The sequence below is a fragment of the Helianthus annuus genome, chromosome 7 (assembly GCF_002127325.2).
Source record: "Helianthus annuus cultivar XRQ/B chromosome 7, HanXRQr2.0-SUNRISE, whole genome shotgun sequence".
Lineage (NCBI taxonomy): Eukaryota > Viridiplantae > Streptophyta > Magnoliopsida > Asterales > Asteraceae > Helianthus > Helianthus annuus.
Window position 1 is genome coordinate 78,140,633 of NC_035439.2, and position 17,898 is coordinate 78,158,530.

The window sequence follows — 17,898 nt, forward strand, 5'->3', positions numbered from 1 at the left end:
GTAATATTATTAGCTTATGTGAGCATACATATAACTTTTCGCTTTTTATCTATTAAAAATGGGACATTTATTAATAGTTATCTCATTTCAATTCCATACAACTAAACTATCATCAAGCATAACACGTAATTCATCTAGTACATAACACATTAACTCTTTACTTTAACAATTACGTCAATGGCCATTCTATGATATCCCTCTACTATTGACTTTTAGAAAGTCAACTGTCTTGCTTACACACTTTAAACTTTTGAACATGTATTCATCTAAATATGGTAGGCCATAATATTAATATCCTACACATTTCATACTCATATTGTATGACATATACAATTTACGTGACCCTCTAAACAATACACATATGCATTCACATACACGTACTTTCACATGGTAATGTTCCATGATGCTACAAATAGCAAATTTCATTTAAAGCAACTGTATAACATAATTTCAACATATCCTTTACTAATAAGCTCGTATGATTCACATTTAGCACATATTCGCCTCTCAATCATACTAAAGTAAATCATTAAATACACATAAGTATCACACCATTCAAGCACGGGGTACAAGCCTCTAATGCATAATTCTGATCAAAGCATACATTTATCCGAATTCTCATACGAATTCCATCTAACTCACATTCTTCAAATTATTTTTACCACTAATCTCATCATTTTTATATTCATTTATTAACAATTCAGGTTCCTTCACATATCCAAGTACTTTAGTCTACATTTACTTCTTTCATTATTCATAATCATACATTTCAAACTCCACTTTATAGGTTCATCATTCATTTCATGCCAGTCCATACGTTACATTCGACTTTTACGAATTTCGTTTCTTCACTACCACTCCATTGTGGTCACATATATCTTATTATACCTATTAAGAACTCTACTGGAACATAAAATAGGCCTTCGGATAACACGGGGACCCCTAGTATGTAAAATGGAACAAGACAGTGGACTGAAACCACACGTGGCGTCAGCGACTGCCGGACTGCACGTCGGCGACGGTGCCTAAAAAGGCGGCGTCGACTGAGAACCCCCGTAGGCAGGAGATTAGGGCGTCGGCCCAAATGGTGGCGTCGGCGACGGCATGTCTACTGTCGTTTCGCTGCACGTCCTATTTTGGGTGTTTTAATCATTTTCTTGGGTCCGTTTCCAATCATACGGGTCCGGGAACTTCCCATTTCACCCCCATTATTACTCCCCCACATGCAATACTTAAAATTATATTGCTAGCACATCATACATACTTACATCTACCGAAAACTTAACTTTTACCTCATGCGCAATCTTGAAGCGAACACCCCTTTGAGTGAGCCGTCAGTTTGAGTTCGAGCACTCTAACTTGTGCTCGAATCCCTCAAATCTCGGCTCTGATACCAACTTCCAACGTCCACTTTCCATGAGGTCTAAACTCAATATTTTATTGTCGAAAATCACGACCCAATTTGAACTTTTTACATACCTTTAGAAATAAACTTAATTGTTCATACAAAAACCATTTCCGTTTAGACATTCACAACCAACTAGGTTTATACGTAAGACGTCGTATACTAAGATTTAAAGTTCAACAACTAAACATAAATTATTTGTAACAAAAGTATTTGAAACACCCTTAATGCACATTCGGAAATATTATTAATGACATACTATTTCTAACAAAAATTGGGCATGACCCATCCGTAACATGAGCGGTTCCCTGTTTTTTTAACAATTATCATCATTTCAAGAAATTCTACGACACGTTCAAAAGACATAACATGTTAAGCTTTAAGGTCTAACTACTAAACAAAAGTTATATACCACAAAAGTATTTTTGACCCATAACATAATTACAAAGTAGCGGAAGCGCATGATGGACATAATTCGTGTGTGTTCGTTCCAAGTCGCCAAGCCATTATGTAGAGAATTTACCTACATCAAACAACAAACTTGAAGAGTTAATTTCCATTAACTATGTTACATTTTATCTAATAAACAATTCATCTATTTCGTGTCTTCACATTATTCTTGCACTTACTACCCATCGAAACGGGTCAAACATACTTATCTTAAAATAGAGATAAAACATACCATTCATTATTTTCGTGTCTTCACATTATTCTTGCACTTACTACCCATCGAAACGGGTCAAACATACATATCTCAAAATAGAGATAAAACATACCATTCATTATTTTCTCGTAGAAACAGGTCAAAACATGTAACACCTCGTAAAATCATACTCAATGAAATAAAGACACGTGTCATGTAAGACAAACGTGTCAGGAATCCCGGATCAAATAAAAGATGTATGGTAGGATTTAAAAAGGGCTACATGTTATTAAAATACCTCTGAGCGACCCAAGTTATAAATCCCAAGACCTTAAATCGTTATGGTAAACATCTGATATATTTAGCCGGTTGTTCCTAAATAAATAAATTCCATTTTTATAAAGGAATTAAGTTCTATAAAATGTTACTACAACATTCAGGAATTTATTATTCTTGATTTAAAAGAATTGAACTTGAATTAAAATGCATGTCCAAACCTCCATAAGGATCCAATGTGAATTCTCGGTATTTCCGACATTTTAAAACCTCCCATAAGATCCAAAAGGTGTAAGTGCGTGCAAGGCATGCAAAGTCTGAGCACTTGGTCCCTCTACTGAAAAGGAAAGCACAAGATTCGGACTTGTAAGAAATGCATGGTCAAAGCTTGGAAGTTTACAAATTTTTGGATTCTGGTCATCGGATACGGACGACAAATCCAAGGGCTTACGGTCCGTAAAGATGTAACTGGGCGATTTGAGCAAGGGTCGGTTACGGACCGCATCCGTTTAAGCATACGGTCCGCAAGAGGAGCATACGGACCGCAAGAGCTTTGGCTTACGGTCCGTAAGCCTGTCGCTGGCAGCAGAAATAGGACAGCTGCCTGTTCATCCTGTTACACCGCCTTACTTGTGTGGTTTTCGAAAACAGGGGCTTGACAAGTGGTATTTAGCAACATAGGGGCACCTGGGATCATCTCATAACATTAGTAGAGTTACATGGCAAGATCTTGGGGACTTTAAACTCCTATATAAAGAGTTGAAGTTTTGAACTTGGCACTTGCTCATTCAACTCACTTGAAGCATTGCTCTGGAGCTTTCCTGGACTTCAACAAACTTTCCTAAAGTCCCTAATCATACTTAGGACTCTTGTAAGTGTCCTTAATCCTTTTTAATTCAGTTTAGCTTAGTTAATTAGCTAAAAGTCAAACCATCGTAATTAAGGTTTGACTTCGAGATTAATCGATAATTATCCAGTCAAATCTCGAAATAAAATTACCTATGAGTTGGTAATTATGTGGGTAACAAACCCTTAAAAGGGTACCCTCTGATTCCTACTCTAACTAGGTCAATTGTCGGGTCAAAGCTAACTTTAAAAAGTCAACAGAATACTTATTTTCAAATTAATACATAATTAGCAATGTAGGATCCATACAACCTGTTTTATCATTAATATAACTTGGTAATTAATGTAAGAACATGTCTAAACATGTTCACCCCGACAATTTTCAGTTTAGGTCCGGTTCGGAACCGAAAGTCGCATAGTTTGACTTATACTTTGACTTTCAGTTCTTACCCGTTTAAGCCTAGTTTGGGATTGCCTTATAGCTTCTTTTGGACCTAATTACATGTTAGTATAACCCCCTGTGATTATACGGCTTGGTTCATTAGTTGTCCAATTATTATGCAAGTTTCCGTTAATTGCCTAAATGTTGACTAGTATGCCCTTTTCACTTTAAAATATGATTTTTGAAAATGTAAAAGAGTAGACACCTTAGTTACTAATTTATAAACTTGTACCCAAAATTTAATATCAGTTTGAGGTCTAGATTAGAAGTTATGCTCATTAGCGTAATTAGAAAGCTTTTTGTGAATTAAATGGCATAATTAGCATATAGCATATCTAAAACCAATTTTTGATACCAAACTTTATACCTACAGATAAGGAATAATATTTTGGGATTTTTAGAGATTTTTATTTATTTTTAGGCTGAGCATAACTTAGAGTTCTAAGCTTATTTCGGTTAATGCCGGTTTTGCCCTTTTGAGCTATAAAATGAGTTTTATAAATCCTTTTGACCCCAAACCTTTTTCTACTGATCCAATATGTTAAAGAAAATATTTTGAGCCTTCTGGAATATTAAAAATATCAACTTTTTATACAAAACCCGGAAATGGCTCCAAATCGCCTTTTTAAGCGATTTTAACGCATAGTATGCGTCAAAACTATTTTAAACATAAAAGGGTTAATGCCTACTGATATATTCAATAAGTTTTTATATTTTGACAGTAAGCAAAACTCTTAGACTCAGATTTCCAGTTTTGACCTTTTAGGCTTATGTGAAATTACCAAAAGGCCCCTTCGGTGCATAGTATGGTTATAATTAATAAATTTCACATATATATGATACCCTAGTGTTATAACTTATTAAATTAAGTTTATTTACTGAATAAATCAGACCTGTAACTCAGGTTACTATTTAAACTCTTTTATAACCTTTTAAATGACCAAAATGCCCTTTCAGGGCATAGTTTGAGTTTAAAATCATTTTGGGCATAATAGAAGATATCTTACTGATGTCACAACATATTTAAGGCATATTAACTTAGGAAACTTATATATAATTTGTATGGTTACTCGTTACGCACTTTTCGCGTTCGGATCGGCTTATGTAACTAGTTTACATATATTAGCCGAAGCGGGTCAAACCATATAATTTTTGTCTCAAAATCCAGAATGTGTTTAAGTTACCCATATTAAACAAGCATGCAAGCTTGTCGGGTCAAAACCACATTTTAAACCGGTCTTCGCCTTCCATGCGATTGAACCGTATTCTTTCTTTAAAACTAACCGGTCTAAGCTTAGGCTAAATCAAAGACCCGTTAGGATTCTAATAGGTTATTATAAACCTTCATTCCAGAATAGGAGACCCGGTAAAAGCTATTTGCACTTGCTTATACTTGCTCAGGTAAATACTTTTAACTTATTTTCCCTTATACGGGCTTGGGGTACGGTATATAAAATACCGCTTGGTCGGGCATTTGACCTTAATTCATTGGTAGTTAAGTATTATCAAGATTACCCGTTTAAAAATTTGGTTTTGTTTGTTTAACGCCTTTGGGAGTTTAATGACCATGTCCCGGATATCCTTGGCATCATTCATAGAATGGCCACGACCTTAGCACACAGGTGTAGGCGTACACCCGTCAGTGCATTTTTAATTATTAAGGTATAACCGCCAGTTACAAGAATAACGCGGCGGGACTATATCATGTGGTGTGTCTATTAATCGTTAACCCGGCACGAACCGGGCAACTGAACGCATAACAAACATGTAATTGTTTTACAAGTTTATATTCAAATAATTATCCCAAGTTATAAAAATCTTTTTGTGCCACGTGCATTCAAATCAATTTTAAACCTTTTCAAAATGAGTCAGTTAAATTGTGTTTACCAGGGTAAACTGACGTATTTTCCCAAAAAGGCTAAGTGCAGGTACTACTCGTAATAGGCTGGCCTCTCCTTAGCATCAATAAGAGTTCGCAAGCTTGGATGCGTTTAAATTTGTTGAACTAGTTTCCTCTTTATTTTGATCCACCTGTGGATCTATTTTGACTACTTTATGATACTTAAATATTACAATTTTATTTGGTTGAAATAAATCTATCTTTTGCTTCCGCTGTGCATTTAAATTTGTGTCGTTTGACTATGATGATATCAACTACGTCACGATACTCCCCATCGGGCCCACCGGTAATACGTGGAACTATCGGGGTGTGACAGGTTGGTATCAGAGCCAACACTGAGTGAATTAAACACTAGCCTTTTGTGTTTAATCTCAGTTACACAAATTGCACATTCCTCGATTCTCGAGTCTAGACAAATAACATAGGACGAATTCTTTTTTGTTTTATTTGTGTCTTTCATTTTATATATTCTTGTTGTTATCTTTAATTATGTTTACAGGTTAAGAATGCCGCCCAGGATGAGACGAGGACGAGGTAAGGCTCCACTTACTAGCCATGATCACGAAGCCGGGCCTTCCCACCGGCGTACACCCTCAATCACTATGAGCACAAGTCCTCAGGAGCCTTGGAGGACGTATATCGAACCCGGGAGGCGATCTGTCTCCCTAAGCTCCTCACCATCCTACTTTCATTCCTTTGGGCCACAGTCTGAAAACGAGCCCAACAACCCCCAAGCATCCTTCATACCTCTACAGCGATCAAACTCGCACCATTCTTTCGGTGACCCCACTCCCGCTTTTCAAAGCTGGTTCAACCCGGCTAATTACATTCAAGAACCTGTGGGTTTTAACCCACAAGGACCCGGAGATCATTTTTCGGGTGACAACGACATGGAAGAGGACACGGATCCCGTCGAACCAGCAACCGGGACCCCGAACCATCCCATCGAGATCTCTGATGGGTCCTCGTTTCATGGATCGCCTTACCGCGGTCCGGATAGCTACCAGGCGAGATTCGCCCAGTACGAATGGTATTTTACACTCTCGTACCACTCCTCGCATCACGAGCAGCAGCAGCAGCAGGATCCTTCCGAGGATTCTCGATTCGTGGCAGTTACTCCGCCACTACCCCCACCACCAGTGGAGCAGCCGCTTCTGTAACCACTGAGGCGGAGAAGATCAAACGCGCGGATGTCCGTGCGAGGAGGAGTCCGCATCAGCACTCCTCAGCCCTCGAGTGGCAGCCACTATCCGCCACTCCAAGAAGAAGACCCGCAGATGGGGGGACCATCAAACCCCGTCTCAGAGGCAAACTCTGCGCCTGTGGCACCACCATTGGGTTTTGATAACCCAATCCCTGCATATGCCGGTTCAGCGGCATATAACCCGTTCGAGCTACCAGGCCACAACATCTACAACTATGCCAATGTGGACCCGTACCAGGAGGTGTGGGACTACAATGCTCGTCACCCTGAAGGGCCCTATGGTGGTCCTTGGACCACTGGGTACCCACCTTATGTGTACCAGCACCCGCCACCTCCTCAACCTCTGTATCAGCAGCCGCCACAGCCGCAACTGATCCCGCCAGAACGCCAACAAGAGGTTCTCGATAGGTTGAACCAAGTTGAGCAGGAAATTCAAGAAGACCACAGGGAGCGCCAAGGCTTCTTCAAAGGTCTGTCGGACCTACTCAAGGGGAAGACCAAAAGAAGGGGTCATTAGAGACCTTTGTTTATTTATTTTATTTAGTTGTAATCAAGTCCCTGCGTGGACTTTTGTTTCAGTACTCAGCCCCTGCATGGGCCTGTCTTTTTGTACTCTGCCCCTGCGTGGGCATGTCTTTCTGTTGACCCCTGCATGGGTATGTTTATTTCTTTCGCCCCTGCGAGGGCATGTTATTTTGTAGAAGTCCCATTTTGGGCAAAAGTTGTACTTGTTTAAATTATTAATGAGATGGTTTAATTTAAATTTTCATTTTGTCGGTTATTAATTATGTGCATGATCATAAAACATAAAATAAATGAAAATAAAAAAGGACAAGACTTAGCCATGTGTCATCATTAGACAGGGACAAGATGGTAGTTCCATAATTAGATTCAGATCCATATTAACATCTCAATTTAGGACTATTCTGCATTAATTATTAAAAGAATCTTAAAGGTAAAACCTAGTCTATATGTCGTTGCAGACATGGCCAAGACGGTAGAACCTACACAAAAGATTCCAATTCTTGTTAACATCTGAATGAATGTTAACCTTCATGACAAACTGTGATGCGATAAAATCACATAGGTCATCTTTTAATTGGGTTATTTTAAATTCCCTTAATTATATAACCATCCCTTAAGGATGAAGTGCCTACGGGCTAAAATTAATGTCCTTGGGACTTAAAGACAGTAGTAGCCTATAACTCCCTGTCTAGAAAAAGGCAATAAACTTTGATTCAAGCCTTAATACCTTGACTCTGCAAAAGTCTTGGTTTATAAATTAAATTTGTCTCTATGACTATGCCTTTTTGTGCTATTATTAAATTAAAATATAGGATTGTAATAAAGGTCCTGAATATATAAATAATTAGCAAATTAACCTAAAATGGCTATTAAAACCATGGTTAATAATTCATAAAATACTGTAAAAAGCTTCTAAATAAACCTTGCCCATTATTTTCTTATATGTAGCAATTTAAGCTACATGGCCGGGTCGGATGAGGTAAACAGTCATCTGGTGGAAAACCACGAGAATGCTAGGATACAGCTGACTGGTGCAGAACTGCAAGCACTAGTTGATAATGCTGTTACAAGGGCTATGGATCGGCAGTATAGTGAATCTAGTGGGACTCGAAGTAGGACCCTATCTACACCGCATTCCAAGCCTAAGACTCATTCTGAGGCTCACAGCAAGCCACCCTCTACCCAACCTAAGCCTAAGAAAGAAGAATCAAAGAAAGATGATGATAGACATTCCTCAAACCAAAACAGTGTTCCCTCCAAGAAGATAGTGTTTGATAATGCACCACGTGCCAAGTCCTGTACATATAAATACTTTATTTCTTGCAAACCCCGGGATTTCACTGGGGAGAAAGGGGCAGTGGATTACATGACCTGGTTGGATGAAATGGAAACTGTGGTAGATATTAGTGGATGCGCTGAAAAAGACATTGTGAAGTTTGTATCTCAGTCTTTTACGGGTGAGGCGTTAGCTTGGTGGAGGTCTTTGATCCAAGCTACAGGAAAAATCCCACTATACAACATGTCTTGGGAACAGTTTGTGACATTGATCAAGGAAAACTACTGCCCTCAACATGAGGTGGAAAAGATTGAGTTTGATTTCCTATCGTTAGTTATGAAGAACCTGGATTGCCAAGCTTACCTTACGAGCTTTAATACAATGTCAAGGTTGGTTCCTTATCTTGTGACCCTGGAACCCAAAAGAATCGCTCGTTTCATTGGGGTTTAGCCCTAGAAATTAAGGCAAGCGTGAAGGCCTCTTGGCCAGCTGCATTCAGGTCTGCAGCTGATATATCATTGTCCCTTACATTAGATGTGGTCAGGCAGAGATCGCTAAGGAACTCGGATACTGAGAAAAGAAAACATGAGGATGACAACTCACATCGGTCAGATAAGAAGCGTAAGGGGAGCAATGACCACAAAAAGGGTTCTAGAAATAAGAAGGAGAGTCAGCAGACGGCTGACAAGCCCAAGTGTAAAACCTGCAAGAAGCACCATTTTGGTAGGTGCAGGTATGAGTCGAAATCCCAGTCACAGCCGAAAGCATGTGGGATTTGTAAATCCTCGGAGCACAAGACTTTGGACTGTAAGAAGATCAAGGATGCTACCTGCTATAACTGCAATGAAAAGGGGCACATTAAGACCAACTGCCCAAAGCTTGCAAAGAGGGCTGAAGAAGGGAAAAAGACCAATGCCAGGGTCTTTCAAATGTGCACAGGAGGCTATCCAGAATGACAATGTCATAACAGGTACCTTTCTTATTAATGATGTCTATGCAAGAGTATTATTTGATTCAGGAGCAGATAAATCTTTTGTAGATAATAAGTTTTGTGAGTTGTTGAAAATGCCTGTCAAAGCCTTAAGTGTGAAGTATGAAGTGGAATTAGCTGATGGAACCATAGAAACCGCATCAACTGTATTAGATGGATGTGTCATATCCATTAGGAACCACTCTTTTCCTTTGTCCCTACTTCCCTTTAAGTTAGTCGGATTCGATATAGTAATAGGCATGGATTGGTTATCGCGTAACCAAGCCTAGATTGTGTGCAACAAGAAGCAAGTGGTGATCAAAACTCCATCTGGTGAGCCACTTACCATCCAAGGAGATACCCAGTACGGGTTACCCGAGCAAGTGTCTATGCTCAAGGCGTCTAGATGTCTAAAGAAGGGTTGTGTTATTTATATGGCACAAGTGACCATTGATGAGCAGAAACCCAAGATTGATGATATTCCAGTCATTTCTAAATACCCTGAAGTCTTTCCTGAGGAACTACCTGGTTTGCCACCAGATAGGCAAGTAGAATTCAGAATCGACATCATTCCAGGAGCAGTACCTATTGCAAGAGCACCTTATAGGTTGGCACCAACAGAGATGAAGGAATTAAGGACGTAACTAGATGATTTGCTAGCCAAAGGATTCATTAGACCTAGTTCGTCTCCATGGGGAGCACCAATCTTGTTTATCAAGAAGAAGGATGGTTCGATGCGTTTATGCATCGATTACCGTGAGCTTAATAAGGTCACTATCAAGAATAGGTATCCTTTGCCCAGGATCGACGATCTGTTCGATCAGCTACAAGGAGCAAGCTACTTTTCCAAGATTGATTTAAGGTCAGGATATCACCAATTGAAGGTCAAAGATGAAGATGTGCACAAGACTGCATTTAGAACTCGTTATGGTCATTACGAGTTCCTAGTGATGCCTTTTGGGCTCACTAACGCTCCTGCCGCATTCATGGATCTAATGAATCGCGTTTGCAAGCCTTACTTGGATAAATTTGTCATCGTCTTCATCGATGACATCCTCATCTACTCGAAGAGCCAAGCTGACCACGAGAAGCATCTCCGTTGCATTCTGAAACTACTTCATCAAGAAAAGCTCTACGCCAAGTTTTCGAAATGTGAGTTCTGGCTTCGTGAAGTCCAATTCCTTGGACATGTTGTTAGTGAGCGTGGTATTCAAGTAGATCCCGCTAAGATTGAAGCTATCATGAACTAGCAAGAGCCGAAAACGCCTACGGAAATTCGCAGCTTCCTAGGACTAGCAGGATACTACAGACGATTTATCAAAAACTTCTCAAGAATTGCAGCACCCCTGACTCTACTCACCCGTAAGAATAGCAAGTTTGATTGGGGGCCTAAGCAGCAAGAATCCTTCGATATTTTGAAGCAAAAGTTGAGCAACGCTCCAGTACTGACTTTGCCTGAAGGAATTGAAGAGTTTGTAGTGTATTGTGATGCATCACACACCGGGATGGGGTGTGTGCTTATGCAAAAAGGCAAGGTCATTGCCTATGCTTCACGCCAGTTAAAGGTGCATGAGAAGAATTACACCACCCATGACTTGGAGCTGGGTGCTGTTGTATTTGCACTAAAGCTTTGGAGGCATTACCTGTATGGAACTAAGTGTGTGATCTATTCTGGTCACAAAAGCCTTCACATCCTTCAATCAGAAGGATTTAAACATGAGGCAACGACGTTAGATGGAAACTTTGAATGATTATGACTGTGAAATAAGATACCATCCAGGCAAGGCAAATGTAGTCGCTGATGCCTTAAGTGGAAAGGAAAGAGTGATGCCAATAAGAATCAATGTCAAGAGCATTGAGATAAAGAACATTTTGAATGAAAGGTTGTTAGTTGCACAGAAGGAAGCTGTGTTGGAAGCTAACTATCCTGATGAAAAGCTAGGAGTAACTGAAGAACAGTTATCCTATGGCAAGGACGGAATCCTGAGATTAAATGGAAGAATATGGGTTCCTGTTTATGGAGGACTTCGGGATGTCATCCTCCAGGAAGCCCACAGTTCCAAATATTCCGTTCATCCTGGAGCTGATAAGATGTACCAGGATTTGAAGGCATACTATTGGTGGATAGGTTTGAAGAAGTCTATAGCTGCCTATGTAGCTAAATGTTTGACGTGTGCGCAAGTCGAAGCTGAACATCAAAAGCCACCAGGTTTACTACAACAGCCTGAAATTCCCACTTGGAAATGGGAAATGGTGACAATGGATTTCATCACCAAGTTGCCAAAGACAAAGAAAGGAAATGATACTATATGGGTGATAGTAGATAGACTGACTAAGTCAGCGCATTTCCTACCCATTAAGGAAACTTATAGTTCTGACATGTTAGCCCAATTGTATGTTGATAAGATTGTATCTCTGCATGGAGTACCAGTGGATATTATCTCTGACAGAGATACCAGATACACGTCACACTTTTGGAAAAGTTTCCAATAGTCTTTGGGCACGCGCTTAAACTTCAGTACGGCTTACCATCCTCAGACGGATGGGCAGAGTGAGCGTACCATTCAAACTCTGGAAGACATGCTACGTGTATGTGTAATTGACTTAGGTGGTAGTTGGGATAAGCATCTGCCATTGGTCGAGTTCTCCTATAATAATAGCTACCATACCAGCATTCAGGTTGCGCCTTTTGAGGCATTATATGGTAGAAAATGCAGAACGCCTATTTGTTGGGCAGAAGTAGGGGAAACTCAATTATCAGGTCCTGAGCTAGTCTTTGAAACGACGGACAATATTTTCCAGATTCGTGACCGCCTGAAAGCTGCCAGGGATAGGCAGAAAAGCTATGCGGATATGAGACGAAAACCTCTCAAGTTTGAGGTTGGTGATAAAGTCCTGCTTAAAGTGTCGCCTTGGAAAGGGGTGATGCGATTTGGTAAAAAGGGTGAGTTAAGCCCGAGGTATATAGGACCATTCGAGATCATCGAATGTGTAGGAGCAGTGGCTTATAAGTTAAACTTACCTGAAGAGCTCAGTGGTATTCACAATGTATTCCACGTCTGCAATCTGAAGAAATGTCTAGCTGATGAATCGCTAGTCATACCACACACAGATGTGCACATAGATAAGAGCTTGAAATTTGTGGAAAAACCTTTGTCGATTGAGGATCGACAGGTAAAGAAGCTTCGAAGGAAGCATGTGCCTATTGTAAAGGTCAAATGGGATGCCCGCAGAGGTCCCGAGTACACGTGGGAGTTAGAGTCCACCATGAAGGAAAAATACCCTCATTTGTTCTAGTAAATCTCGAGGTCGAGATTTCTTTTAAGGGGGTGAGGATGTAACACCTCGTAAAATCATACTCAATGAAATAAAGACACGTGTCATGTAAGACAAACGTGTCACGGATCAAATAAAAGATGTATGGTAGGATTTAAAAAGGGCGACATGTTATTAAAATACATCTGAGTGACCCAAGTTATAAATCCCAAGACCTTAAATCGTTATGGTAAACATCTGATATATTTAGCCGGTTGTTCCTAAATAAATAAATTCCATTTTTATAAAGGAATTAAGTTCTTTAAAATGTTACAACAGCATTCAGGAATTTAAAATTCTTGATTTAAAAGAATTGAACTTGAATTAAAATGCATGTCCAAACCTCCATAAGGATCCAATGTGAATTCTTGGTATTTCCGACATTTTAAAACCTCCCATAAAATCCAAAAGGTGTAAGTGCATGCAAGGCATGCAAAGTCTGAGCACTTGGTCCCTCTACTGAAAAGGAAAGCACAAGATTCGGACTTGTAAGAAATGCATGGTCAAAGCTTGGAAGTTTACAAATTTTTGGATTCTGGTCATCGGATACGGACCGCAAAGCCAAGGGCTTACGATCCGTAAAGATGTAACTGCGCGATTTGAGCAAGGGTCGGTTACGGACCGCATCCGTTTAAGCATACGGTCCGCAAGAGGAGCATACGGACCGCAAGAGCTTTGGCTTACGGTCCGTAAGCCTGTCGCTGGCAGAAGAATTAGGACAGCTGCCTGTTCAGCCTGTTACACCGCCTTACTTGTGTGGTTTTCGAAAACAGGGGCTTGACAAGTGGTATTTAGCAACATAGGGGCACCTGGGATCATCTCATAACATTAGTAGAGTTACATGGCAAGATCTTGGGGAATTTAAACTCCTATATAAAGAGTTGAAGTTTTGAACTTGGCACTTGCTCATTCAACTCACTTGAAGCATTGCTCTGGAGCTTTCCTGGACTTCAACAAACTTTCCTAAAGTTCCTAATCATACTTAGGACTCTTGTAAGTGTCCTTAATCCTTTTTAATTCAGTTTAGCTTAGTTAATTAGCTAAAAGTCAAACCATCGTAATTAAGGTTTGACTTCGAGATTAATCGATAATTATCCAGTCAAATCTCGAATTAAAAATACCTATGAGTTGGTAATTAGGTAGGTAACAAACCCTTAAAAGGGTACCCTCTGATTCCCACTCTAACTAGGTCAATTGTCGGGTCAAAGCTAACTTTAAAAAGTCAACAAAATACTTATTTTCAAATTAATACATAATTAGCAATGTAGGATCCATACAACCTGTTTTATCATTAATATAACTTGGTAATTAATGTAAGAACATGTCTAAACATGTTCACCCTGACAATTTTCAGTTTTGGTCCGGTTCAGAACCGAAAGTCGCATAGTTTGACTTATACTTTGACTTTCAGTTCTGACCCGTTTAAGCCTAGTTTAGGATTGCCTTATAGCTTCTTTTGGACCTAATTACATGTTAGTATAACCACCTATGATTATACGGCTTGGTTCATTAGTTTTCCAATTATTATGCAAGTTTCCGTTAATTGCCTAAATGTTGACTAGTATGCCATTTTCACTTTAAAATATGATTTTTGAAAATGTAAAAGAGTAGACACCTTAGTTACTAATTTATAAACTTGTACCCAAAATTTAATATCAGTTTGAGGTCTAGATTAGGAGTTATGCTCATTAGCGTAATTAGAAAGCTTTTTGTGAATTAAATGGCATAATTAGCATATAGCATATCTAAAACCAATTTTTGATACCAAACTTTATACCTACTGATAAGGAATAATATTTTGGTACTTTTAGATATTTTTATTTATTTTTAGGCTGAGCATAACTTAGAGTTCTAAGCTTATTTCGGTTAATGCCGGTTTTGCCCTTTTAAGCTATAAAATGAGTTTTATAAATCCTTTTGACCCCAAACCTTTTTCTACTGATCCAATGTGTTAAATAAAATATTTTGAGCCTTTTGGAATATTAAAAATATTAGCTTTTTATACAAAACCCGAAAATGGCTCCAAATCGCCTTTTTAAGCGTTTTTTACGCATAGTATGCGTCAAAACTATTTTAAACATAAAAGGGCTAATGCCTACTGATATATTCAGTAAATTTTTATATTTTGACAGTAAGCAAAACTCTTAGACTCAGATTTCCAGTTTTGACCTTTTAGGCTTTTGTGAAATTACCAAAATGCCCCTTCGGTGCATAGTATGGTTATAATTAATAAATTTCACATATATATGATACCCTAGTGTTATAACTTATTAAATTAAGTTTTTTTACAGAATAAATCAGACATGTAACTCAGGTTACTATTTAAACTCTTTTATAACCTTTTAAATGACCAAAATGCCCTTTCAGGGCATAGTTTGAGTTTAAAATCATTTTGGGCATAATAAAAGATATCTTACTGATGTCACCACATATTTAAGGAATATTAACTTAGGAAACTTGTATATAATTTATATGGTTACTCGTTACGCACTTTTTGTGTTCGGATCGGCTTATGTAACTAGTTTACATATATTAGCCGAAACGGGTCAAACCATATCATTTTTGTCTCAAAATCCAGAATGTTTGTAAGTTACCCATATTAAACAAGCATCCAAGCTTGTCGGGTCAAACCCACATTCTAAACCGGTCTTCGCCTTCCATGCGATTGAACCGTATTCTTTCTTTAAAACTAACTGGTCTAAGCTTAGGCTAAATTAAAGACCCGTTAGGATTCTAATAGGTTATTATAAACCTTTGTTCCAGAATAGGAGACCCGGTAAAAGCTATTTGCACTTGCTTATTGTGACTATACTTGCGCTGGTAAATACTTTTAACTTATTTTCCCTCATACGAGCTTGGGGTACGGTATATAAAATACCGCTTGGTCGGGCATTTGACCTTAATTCATTGGTAGTTAAGTATTATCAAGATGACCCGTTTAAAAATTTGGTTTTGTTTGTTTAACGCCTTTGGGAGTTTAATGACCATGTCCCGGATATCCTTGGCATCATTCATAGAATGGCCACGACCTTAGCACACGGGTGTAGGCGTACACCCGTCAGTGCATTTTTAATTATTAAGGTATAACCGCCAGTTACAAGAAAAACGCGGCGGGACTATATCATGTGGTGTGTCTATTAATCTTTAACCCGGCGCGAACCGGGCAACTGAACGCATAACAAACATGTAATTCTTTTACAAGTTTATATTCAAATAATTATCCCAAGTTATAAAAATCTTTTTGTGCCACGTGCATTCAAATCAATTTTAAACCTTTTTAAAATGAGTCAGTTAAATTGTATTTACCAGTGTAAACTGACGTATTTTCCCAAAAAGGCTAAGTGCAGGTACTACTCGTAATAGGCTGGCCTCTCCTTAGCATCAATAAGAGTCTCGCAAGCTTGGATGCGTTTAAATCTGTTGAACAAGTTTCCTCTTTATTTTGATCCGCCTGTGGATCTGTTTCGACTACTTTGTGATACTTAAATATTACAATTTTATTTAGTTGAAATAAATCTATCTTTTGCTTCCGCTGTGCATTTAAATTTGTGTCGTTTGACTATGATGATATCAACTACGTCACGATACTCCCCACCGGGCCCACCGGTAATACGTGGAAATATCGGGGTGTGACAAAACATACTATCTCATTACTAAGATAAAACATACATTTATTAACCCGCTAGAAACGGGTAATTACATTCGTAACATAAACTTCAATTCGGTCCGTTTACCACGGACGAATACATTCCTTTCATCTTTTGTACTATCATCAACTCCAATCCGTTTATAATGGTTCGAGTAATTACATGGATTTCTTACGTAACTTTCCAATATACAGTCTATTCGAGACAAACCGATTATAACACAATATCATTCATAAACGTTCTTTTCATATTACCCGTTTATGACGGGTCACGCTATCTATGACATAACTACTACGGACTACCATAATTATGATTTTGATATAAAACGACAAGTTACAAAATAAAGTTTGTATGCATAAAACAACATACCTTGATCTTGCGAGTATTCCAATTTTCCTAGCGTTTGAGCTTTCTTCTTTTACGCCTACATTAATACATTCACTCTTTTAGCCCAACCTATATCATTTCATCATTCATATAATTTCTCATATGACAACATTATCATAAATGAACAAATTTCACATATTTGTTCTCTTAGACATTTCATCGAACACTTGGCGGGTTTCGCATTGATAGGACATTTTGTACAAATATTCAAAGACATAATCCTACTAGTTCATCTAGTAACTTACCAACAATCAACCAAATTCATAAATCCTTCTTAACCTTCATTGATTTATTTAACATTTCAAGTATTACAACAACATCATATGTATGAATTACACATGATTACTTCTACTTTTGATCATCTCATTTATAACATATTTTTATCAAATGGGTTTATACTAAAATCATTCAATGACCTAAAATCAAGCATGAATCTTGTTCTAGAGGGCGTTCCTAACTCCAATTTACACATTTTGTTACATGAACTCAATATAGGGTTGTAACCCACTTCCTACAAAATCATAATTTCAAAGAATTGAACTTACCACTTCAATAATCGAGTTCAATAGAGCGTTATTGGAAGTTCATGCAGTGGATTATCCTTCAATTTCAAGTTTAATTGCTTGATTCTTTGAAACAAGGGTTTCCCCTTGTGCTCCTGTTCTTGTTCGATCCCCAGACATACACACTGTGTGTGTTATAGGTTTAATTCTTTTTTTTTTTATAAATTGAGTTTTAGTAATTTAACCTTTGGCCCTTCTAGTTTATTTTCTTATTTATCTTATATCTTTTCCATTACATTACTAATATTTATATCATTTCCATTAACTAAGTTAAATCTTTAATTGATTTAACTTTTATGTCTAGTAAATCTTTTTGGGGTGTTACAGACACTATTATAAGTTTAGATATTTAAAGTCACCACATTAAATTTGTCACACATAATCATAGAAAACATTAACATAATTCCTACATTATTCAAAAGATAAATAGTTATGAATAAGGTCCAGTTTATTACTAAGACATGTCCTACGTGTCTTTGCCTTCAACTCTGTCTCCTAC

At 38.2% G+C, this 17,898-nt stretch overlaps 1 long non-coding RNA gene across 1 annotated transcript; it reads right to left on the bottom strand.

Moving 5' to 3' along the window:
* Window positions 1-1,617: 1,617 nt before the first annotated feature.
* On the bottom strand, window positions 1,618-17,511 carry LOC110867386. Its single transcript, XR_002551559.2, has 3 exons — window positions 17,382-17,511; window positions 16,819-16,873; window positions 1,618-1,928 (listed from the first exon to the last, which is right to left on the bottom strand). It is a non-coding gene; the product is annotated as an uncharacterized LOC110867386 (long non-coding RNA).
* Window positions 17,512-17,898: the final 387 nt, after the last annotated feature.